Source organism: Dasypus novemcinctus, chromosome 19, assembly GCF_030445035.2.
Source record: "Dasypus novemcinctus isolate mDasNov1 chromosome 19, mDasNov1.1.hap2, whole genome shotgun sequence".
In the NCBI taxonomy this organism is placed as follows: domain Eukaryota; kingdom Metazoa; phylum Chordata; class Mammalia; order Cingulata; family Dasypodidae; genus Dasypus; species Dasypus novemcinctus.
The window spans coordinates 70870206-70880032 of record NC_080691.1 but is presented as its reverse complement, the minus strand read 5'-3'; the positions used below and the strand labels follow the sequence as shown (position 1 = coordinate 70880032).

Sequence of the window (9827 nt, the reverse complement as noted above, 5' to 3'; positions counted from 1 at the left end):
ATGCGGGCAGCTTCAGCCTGCACAGCTTGGACCACCAACTACATCCTCAGCTCCTTCTACACAACCAGTAAGGGAGAAAGGGCAAGAAAGCCCTAAACTAAAGAGAGAAACTGCACCCAGGATAAATACATATAGTCAACCAGATGACAAGACACCAACGAAAAATCACAATCTATACCAAGAAACAGGAAGACCCAGTTAAAGAAATAAGATAAGCCTCCAGATGACATAAAGGAATTGAGAAAACTAATCATAGATATTTAAACAAATCTTCTTAATAAATGCAATGAGACAGCTACAGAGATTAAGGATAACAAGGAGTCATTGGGGGAAGCAGTTATTGGGCTCCTGTCTACTATATGGGAGGGCCAGGGTTCTATTCCCTGGGCCTCCTGGTGAAGGTAAACTGGCCCACACAGCAAGCTGGCCCATGTGGAGTACTGGCCCATGCAGTGAGCTGGCCCAAACAGAGAGCTGGCTCACACAGCAAGCTGGCCCGTGCAGTGAGCTAGCCCAAGAGGAGTGCTGACCCATGCAGGAGTGCTAGCCCACACAGCAAGCTAACCTGAGCAGAGAACTGGCACACAGCAAGATGACACAACAAAAAGAGACACAGGGGAAAGACAAGAGACACAGCAGACCAGGGAGTTGAGGTGATGCAATCGAGCACCTCTCTCCCACTCTGGAAGGTCCCAGGATCAGTTCCTGGTGCCACCTAAAGAGAAGATAAGCAGACACAGAAGAATGTACAGTGAATGGACATAGAGAGCAGACAATGAGGGAGGGGTGATAAATAAATCTTAAAAAAAAAAAAAAGACATTGGGATAGATTTAGGAGGTTCCAGGAAAATGGCATCATTGTAGGTGGGCACTCCCCAGTTCTTTCTCAAAAAATGGCTGAAAAGGGGTAAAATCCTACCAAAGTTAGCTGTTTTGGGAATCCACAGAGCAGGCGGTTTCAGGGCATCGATTTGGTGGGAGCTAGACAAAGAGATAAACAGTCCAAGGAAAAACTGAGTTGCTCACTCCTGTGGCTGGAAACAGTGGGTGGCTAAGCCCTACCATCAAGGCAGATAGCTTCTGTGGACCCTCTGGCCCTCACTAGCCAGGTGAGTTGGAGGGAGCATTCCCTGGGAGGAAGAGGGGTCTGGCAAAGGGTGGAGAATGGTTTCCTTCCTGTGGGTTTGGACCGCTGAGCCTCCTTTGAATGTTGGGAAGGACACCGGCCAGCACTGGCCCTGGGGAGAGCAGAGGGGAGAATCTGCTCAGGCAGGCTGCCACCCCCAGCCACCCTGGGGAAGGGGAACTTGGTCAGAGAGGGATTAGAGACAGGCAACTAACTAGTCTGGAAGCTGAAAACTTTTAAAAGTCCAGTTCGCCTAAGGGAAATGAGGGCAGGAAGAACCCAATAATCTTTCAAAAGCCTACTTAGTCTACAGAGCTGATGTAGTGCTGTGGAGGAATTCCTGCCTTGCATGTAGAAATTCACTGGTTCGAGTCCTGATACCTCCTAAGAGAAGGGATCCAGGGAGAGTTAAGGCATGTAGCTAGCCCTGATAGGGAACTTACAGACTGAGTTTCTACTGTTTTGTTTTGTGGGTTTTTTTAGATTTTTTTCCTTTCTTTTTCCTTTATTATGTTCTCCAGAACTGGACTCATCACCTGTGGAGGGAAGGCTGCAGGGTGATTAATTGTTAAGTACCAGCAGCCTGAGAAGGTCTCTAGGGGCCTAAGAGGGAAGACTGTTTTTCCTGGGTTCCTTCTTTGTTGCTGTTTTGTTTCTTGTTTGTTGTTTTCCTTTTCTTTGTTTCCTTTTTCATCTTTTAGTTATTTTTTCAACCTACTATATTTCTCTTCTTTGCTTCCTTTTTCTATCTTCTGATTTCTTTTGCTTTTCTTCCATTCCACCACTTCTTGTTTGGTCTTCATTACTTCTTTTTCTCTCTCTCCTTTTTTCCCCCCTTCTATTCTCATCTGTTCAGTCTTTTAATTCGTTCTACTTTTTTTTCTCTCTACCATTTTTCTTGTTTTATTTTTTCTATTCACCTGTCTGGACTTTTAACTCATTCTATTTTTTTCTCTCTATTTTGTCTCTTGTTTTATTTTTTCTATTCCACCTCTTTTTATTCTTATTCCTTTGTATTTTTTATGATTTTTAAATTCATATTACTTAGTTTCCTAGCTCTTGTGCAGTTCCTTTTCTACCTTTTTCATGTTTTTATCACTATTATTCTTTTTCTCTTCTTCTCTTTCCTTTGCTCTGGTCCTGATATTTTTTTCCAAGGTAACACAGACAACTGCATGGATATAGAATAAGAGAAACCAAGTAGCAAAAAGTAACCTTAACACACAAAAAGAAGAGTAGAAAGAGAAGCTAACCAATCAAATAAGCCCATTAAGATAAACAGATGCCCAGACACCAACAAAAAATTACAAGATATACTAAGAAACAGGAAGACATGGCTTAGTCTAATGAACAAACTAAAAAACAGGAGGAGATGCAGAACATGAAACAATGAATCAAGGATGCCCAAACAAATATCACAAATCAACTTAATTAAGTGAAGGAAGAGATAAAGGATATTAAGAAGACACTGGGTTCTTGGATTTACCATGGCCAGCTGACAGGTAGGTAAAGAGGGTCACCCACCACACCAGGGAGCCAAGAGTGCCTACAGTGGCAAGCAGGAGAATTGCAACCATCATTTATGTGGAATCTAAGCCCCCTCTTGATGTAGAGGGGAACTGGACGTAATCATCCCAGGGTCCACAGGATGGAGGAATAGAGTATGGATTAGAGTGGACTTACTGGTGTTCTGCTGGGGAACTATTGTGATTAGTAAGGGAAGAAATTGTAGTAGTGATGTGGAGAGGGTGGCCATGGTGCCTGCTAATGGTAGGGAAACGGAAGAAGAGATATTATGTGGGGGCATTTTCAGGATTCGGAGTTGTCCTGGGTGGTGCTGCAGGAACAGATGCTGGATGTTGTGTGTCCTGTCATGGCCCACTGGGTGGACTGGGGGAGAGTGTGGACTACAATGTGGACCACTGTCCATGTGGTGCAGCGGTGGTCCAGAATGTATTCACCAGGTGCAGTAGATGTGCCACAATGATGGAAGAGGTTGTTGATGTGGGGGGGTGGGGAGGACCACATATTTTTTAAATGTAACATTTAAAAGAAAATAAAGAAGAAAAAATAAAATACAATACAAAAAAAAGAAGACACTTGGGGGAAGCAGATTTGGCTCAATGGATAGAGCCTCCGCCTACTACATGGCAGATCAAGGGTTCAAACCCACGGCTTCCTGACCCATGTGGTGAGCTGGCCCATATGCAGTGCTGATGTGCGCAAGGAGTGCCATGCCACGCGGGGGTGTCCCCCACACAGGGGAGCCCCATGTGCAAGGAGTACACTCCATAAGGAAGCCCGTCCTTCGTGAAAAAAGTGCAGCCTGCCCAGGAGTGGCGCTGCACACACAGAGAGCTGATGCAGCAAGATGATGCAACAAAAAGAGACACAGATTCCCAGTGCTGCTGACAAGAATGTAAGCAGACACAAAAGAACACACAGCGCATAGGCACAGAGAGCAGATAACTGGAGGGGGGTACGGAAGGGAAGAGAAATAAATAAAAAATAAATCTTAAAAAAAAAAAGAAGAAGAAACAGTTAAAATCAAATACTTAACTACATACCTGGAGAAATTAGAAAAAGAACAACAAACTAACCCCGAAGCAAGTAGAAAGAAGGAAATAACAAAGATTAGAGCAGAGGTAAATGAAATTGAAATAAGAAAGCACTAGAAAAAAATAAAGAAAACCAAAAGTTGGTTCTTTGAGAAGATTAATAAAATTGACAAACCTTTAGCTAGACTAACAAAGAATAAAAGAAAGAAATTGCAAATAAATAAAATAAGAAACAATGAAGGGGATATCACCACTGATGCCACAGAAATAAAGAATATCTTAAGAAAATACTTTGAAAAATTTTGTGCCAATAAGATGGATAATTTAGAGGAAATGGACAAATTCTAGAACACACAAGCAGCCTACATTGACAAAAGAAGAAATTGATGAACCCAATAGACCAATCACAAGTAAAGAGATAGAATTAGTCATCAAAAACCTCCCAACTAAGAGTCCAGGACCAAATAGCTTCACAGTTGAATTCTACCTTAACATTCTGGAAAGAACTAACATCAATCTTGCTTAAACTCTTCCAAAAAATAGAAGTGGATGGAACAATGCCTAACTCATTCTATGATGCCAACATTACTCTAATACCAAAGCCAAACAAAGATGCCTCAAGAAAGGAAAACTATACACCAATCTCTCTAATGAAGCTCAAGGCTAAAATCCTCAACAAAATACTTGCTAATCATATTCAACAACACATGAAATGAATTGTACACCATGACAAAGTGGGTTTCATCCGTGATATGCAAGGATGGTTCAACATAAGAAAATTAGTTAATGTAACACACCACATAAACAGATTGAGAGAAAAAATCACATGATCATCTCTATAGATGCAGAAAAAGCATCTGACAAAGTATAGCACCCTTTCCTAATAAAAAACAGTTCAAAAGATAGGAATAGAAGGAAACCTCCAAAACATGATAAAGGGTATATATGAAAACCCCTCAGCTAACAGCATATTCAAAGGTAAAATCCTAAACCCTTTCCCTCTAAGATCTGGAACAAGAAAAGGATGCCCACTTTCACTGCTCTTATTTAACATTTGTTAGAAGAACTTGCTTGAGCACTTAGAAAGAAAAAGATATAAAAGTCACCCAAATTGGAAAGGAAGAAGTAAAAATTTCACTATTTGCAGGTGACATGATCCTATATACAGAAAGCCTTGAGAAATCTACAACAAAGCTTTTAGAACTTATAAATGAGTTCAGTAAAGTGGCAGGTTATAAGATCAATGTGCAAAAATCAATAGCATTTCTGTGCACCAGTAATGAGCAATCTGAGGAGGAAATCATGGGAAAAAATCCCATTTACAATATCAACTAAAAGAACCAAATACCTAGGAATAAATTTAACTCAAGATGTAAATGACCTATATACAGAAAACCACACAACATTGTTTAAGGAAATCAAAGAAGACCTAAAGAAATGGAAGAATATTCCCTCTTCATGGATAGACATCAAGATGCCTATTTTACCCAAATTGATTTGCAGATTTATTGCAATCCCAATAAAAATTACCACAACAGGGAGGTGGATGTGGCTCAGGTGACTGAGCTCCTACTCTACCACTGGGAGTGTGCTGGTTTGGATCCCAGTGCCTCCTAAAGAAGACAGTGAAGTGATACAATGGGCAGGTGCAGCAAGCTGACACAACAAGATACACAAGAAGTAAAAACAGTGAGACACACAATAAAAGCAGGGAGCAAGGTTCCCAGTGCCTCCTAAAGAAGACAGTGAGCTGATGTCATGGCCAGGTGCAGCGAGTTGCTGCAACAAGATGATGCAACAAGAGACACAAGAAGAAAAACATAATGAGAGACACAAGAAAGCAGGGAGCAGAGGTGGCTCAAGCAATTAGGTGCATCCCTTCCATATCAGAGGTCCGAGGTTCGGCTCCCAGTGCCTCCCAAAGAAACAAGGAAGATGAATGGACACAGCAAGGTAAAACCAACAAGGGGGTGGGGGAAATTCTTTTAAATTGCCAAAACAGGCCCCCAGGGGAGGGGGAAATAGATATTGAATAGATGGAACCAACATAACTGTGAGGGCAATAGAAGTGTTTCACAAGAGTACACAAGGATGGATATAAAACATGTAATATTACACCAAAAACATATGGGGGATGACAGACTAATAATGTAAACCATAATGTAAAACATAGGATAACTAAAAATTTAGAAAACTATATAGCCTAAAGTATAAACCACAATGTAAACACAAATGTTACCTTGTTTGAAAGCTATTGTCTCAATATCTGTACATGAGTTTCAGTAAACATGATATGAATAAGTTAACAGATTATCACTGTGGAAGGGAAAAGGTTTTATATTGGATATGTGGGAGTATTGTATATTGTATATATGAATTACTGTGATTTTATGGCTCTTGTGAAGAGAAGCTCAATAATTAGGAAAAAAGAAAAGGAAAAGATAGGATGTAGAATTTTTCCAAATCAATGTGTATTCTATATCTAACCTTTAAACTCATCGCTATATTCCATTTTACTATTAAGGGAAACTGGCATTATATTGGGCTTCACTTTTCAGGAAGTTTTGGATCACAGAGTGGTTCAACAATGACAGCGGAGGAATACTGGTATGGGATGTTATTGACAGGGGACATATGGTTGACAGGGAGTTATACAGGGCATGGAAATGTTTGGATATACTCATTGTGGAAACAATTAAAAACAACAGCTGGGGGGGTACTGGGTTCCTGGCTGGGGGGGACTCTGTCATGGTCCCTAGGGGAGCAGTGGCAGTCCCCCGGGTGCAACGGCAAGGACCAGAAAGGAATAAGGGTCCAACAGTGAGCCCCTGATACTAATAACTATGCTTGTGAGCCTATACACCTGAAATAAGAACAAGGCCTAGAGCAGCACTGTGCCTAGGAGTTCCCTCCTGACAGCCTCTGTGTTACTCAAATGTGGCCAGTCTCGAAGCCAAACTCAGCATGTAAGTGCACTGCCTTCCCCCCAGCATGGGACATGACACCCAGGGATGAGCCTCCCTGGCATCGAGGGATCTCTATGCCATAAGATCGAGGGATCTTATGATGACATAACTAGAAAATGACCTTGAATTAAAGGTTCAATGTGGACCAGCAGAATATCCCTGTCTACATATAATAACAGGAGTTAAAAATGCTGTTTGACCTAAATTAAGGGGGAAATGGAAAGGACAAATGAGTTTATATGGCTATGAGTCTCTAAAAAAGAGTCTGGAGGTTGTCAGAAGGATTGCCCTTATGCACACCTGAGCAGAGTCTCAGAGACAGATAAAGTAGATACAACCCCAGGTGTTGGTTCTTTTGAGGGCTAAAGAGACCCACAGGTTTTATGGTCATGGCAGATGGAGTTCACTGCCATGTCAGTTGGCCCTTCTTTGGAGCTGGTGTTTATGCGTGATGGAACTGGACTCAGATGGGGTCTCTTTTCACAAGCCTTTCATGCTACTTTACTGGAATTGTAGTTGGTGCTGGGGTTTAAGATATATCTAGGGGATTTGAATCTCTGGACTGACAATATGATAGCCAGGCCCTGAGCCTCAACAGACTTCAGCTCCTACACTCTGATTTATTGGACTTACCCCACTCAGCTAACATGGAGTTGAAGAATGTCAACCAGCACACCATGGAGCCTAGAGTGCCTACAACTGAAAGCAGGATTGCATCCAGTATCCATGTGGAATCTAAGCCCCCTCTTGACATAGATGTGGAATGGACACAACCAATCCAAGGTCCACAGGAAGGAGGAATACAGTAAGGACTAGAGTGGACTTAATGATATTCTATTCATGAACTATTGTGGTTAATAATCGAGAAAATGTGACATTGGTGTGGAAAAAGTGGCCATGGTGGCTGCTGGGTGCGGGGAATGGGAGGAAGAGATGAGATGTGGAGGCATTTTCGGGACTTGGAGTTGTCCTGGATGGTGCTGCAGGGAAAATTGCCGGACATTGTATGTCCTCCCATGGCCCACTGGATGGAACGTGGGAGAGTGTGGGCTATGGTGTGGACCACTGGCCATGGGGTGCAGCGATACCCAGAGATGTACTTACCAGATGCAATGGATGTGTCATGACGATGGGGGAGAGTGTTACTGTGGGGGGAGTGGTGGGGCGGGGGCGGTGGGGGTGAATGGGGACCTCATATTTTTTTAATGTAATATTTTTTTAAATGAATAAAATTAAATTAAAAAAAAAATGAATTGCCACAACATTTTTTACTGATTTGGAAAAGCTAACTATGACATTTATTTGGAAGGGAAAGGGGTCCTGAACAGCCAAAGACTTGTTGAAAAATAAAAAGAAAATCATAGGAATCACATTACCTGACTTTATAACATATTACAAAGCCTAGTGGTCAAAACTGCATGGCATTGGCACAAGGAGAGACACACAGACCAATGGAACAGAATTGAGAGTTCTGATATAGATCCTTGCATATACAGTAAACAGATATTCAACGAGACCACCAAGCCCATTCAACTGGGAGAGAATGGCTTCTTCAACAAATGGTGATTGGAGAACTGGATATCCATATCCAAAATAATGGAGAGGATTACCATCTCATGTCTTATACAAAAATTAACTGAAGGTGGATCAAAGATCTAAATATAAGAGCCAAGACCATAAAGACCTTGGAAGATAATGTAGGGAACCATCTACAGGATCTTGTATTAGGAAGTGGTTTCATGAGCTTCACACCCAAAGCACGAGGAGCAAAAGATAAAATAGATAAATGGGACCTCCTCAAAATTAAAAAAAAACAAAACTTTTGCACCTCAAAGGAGTTTGTCGAGAAAGTAAAAAGGCAGCTGACTCAATGGGAAAAAATATTTGGCAACCATGTATGTGATAGGAGCCTAATATCCTTTATCCTACACCTCAAAAATAAAAAGACAAAAACCCATTTAAAAAATGGGCAAGTGATTTGAATAGACACTTCTCCAAATAAGAAATGCAATTGTCTAAAAAAGAACATGAAATATGCTCAACATCACTCACTATTAGGGAAATGCAAATCAAAACTGCAATGAGATATCATCTTACACCCATTAGACTAGTGGCTATTAAAAATATAGAAGACTGCAAGTGTTGGAGAGGATGTGGAGGAATGGGAATCCTTATCTACAGCTGATGGGAATGTAGAAGGATCCAGTCATTGTGGAGGACAGTTTGGCTGTTCCTCAGAAAGTTAACTATAGAGCTGCCATATGATCCAGCAATCCCACTGCTGGGTATATACCCAGAAAAATTGAAAGCAGGGACACGGACAGATATATGCACACTAATGATCATAGTGGCATTATTCACTCTTGCCAAAAGTTGGAAACAACCCAAATGTCCATCAACAGAGGAATGGATAAACACATTGTGGTATATACATACAATGGAATATTACTCAGCTGTAAGAAGGAATACAGTATTAAAACATAGGATAATATGGATGAAACTTGAAGACCTTACATTGAGTGTAGCAAGCCAGGCACTGAAGGACAAATATTACATGACCTCACTGATATGAGTTAAAAAAAATTAAGCAGACCCACAGAGCTAGTGTGAGGAAGATAGGTTTACAGGAGACAGAAAGGGAGAAGGTTGTGAGCCAATGCCCAAATGGGCAAAATCTATCATCAAGTGGAAGGGTGTAGTTGTGCAGTGGATGGGCATGACAATGGCGCAATGATGATATTGGGTTGGGTGGTGCTGGTCAGTGAGGGGTGCAGGGTAGGCAGCATGGGTTAGGCTGTCTGTGGAACTGGGGGGATGGTCAGAGGAGGGAGCAGTTGAACTCTGGATATTTTGGGGTATGTGGTTGGAACTTCAATGTTGGGAATGTTCTTTTGGCAAATATGACAGGGGGAGAGTTACTGGTTTAGGGTGTTGGATGTGATGGTCATGCAAGACAGGGCACACCTGGGGAAGACTTCTAGGGAGTGTTTGAGTGTTCATCTTGTCATAAGGGGTGGTATCAGTGGGTGGATACCCACATAATGAGCAGGAAGGTGTTGGACTCCCATCCTGCAGAGTCCTGCTGTATTCTCGAATAGAGGGTAGAGTCCCTTGAGAGCATAGGCAGTGCCTAATAGGGGAGGACAGGCCAGTATGTCAAGCCATCAATGTTGTTGC

General features: G+C 41.8%; 1 pseudogene; it reads left to right on the top strand.

Annotated features, from left to right (window-relative positions):
• Positions 1 to 9827, top strand: part of LOC111763239 (protein lin-28 homolog A pseudogene) — a 30164-nt pseudogene continuing 20337 nt past the window's right edge.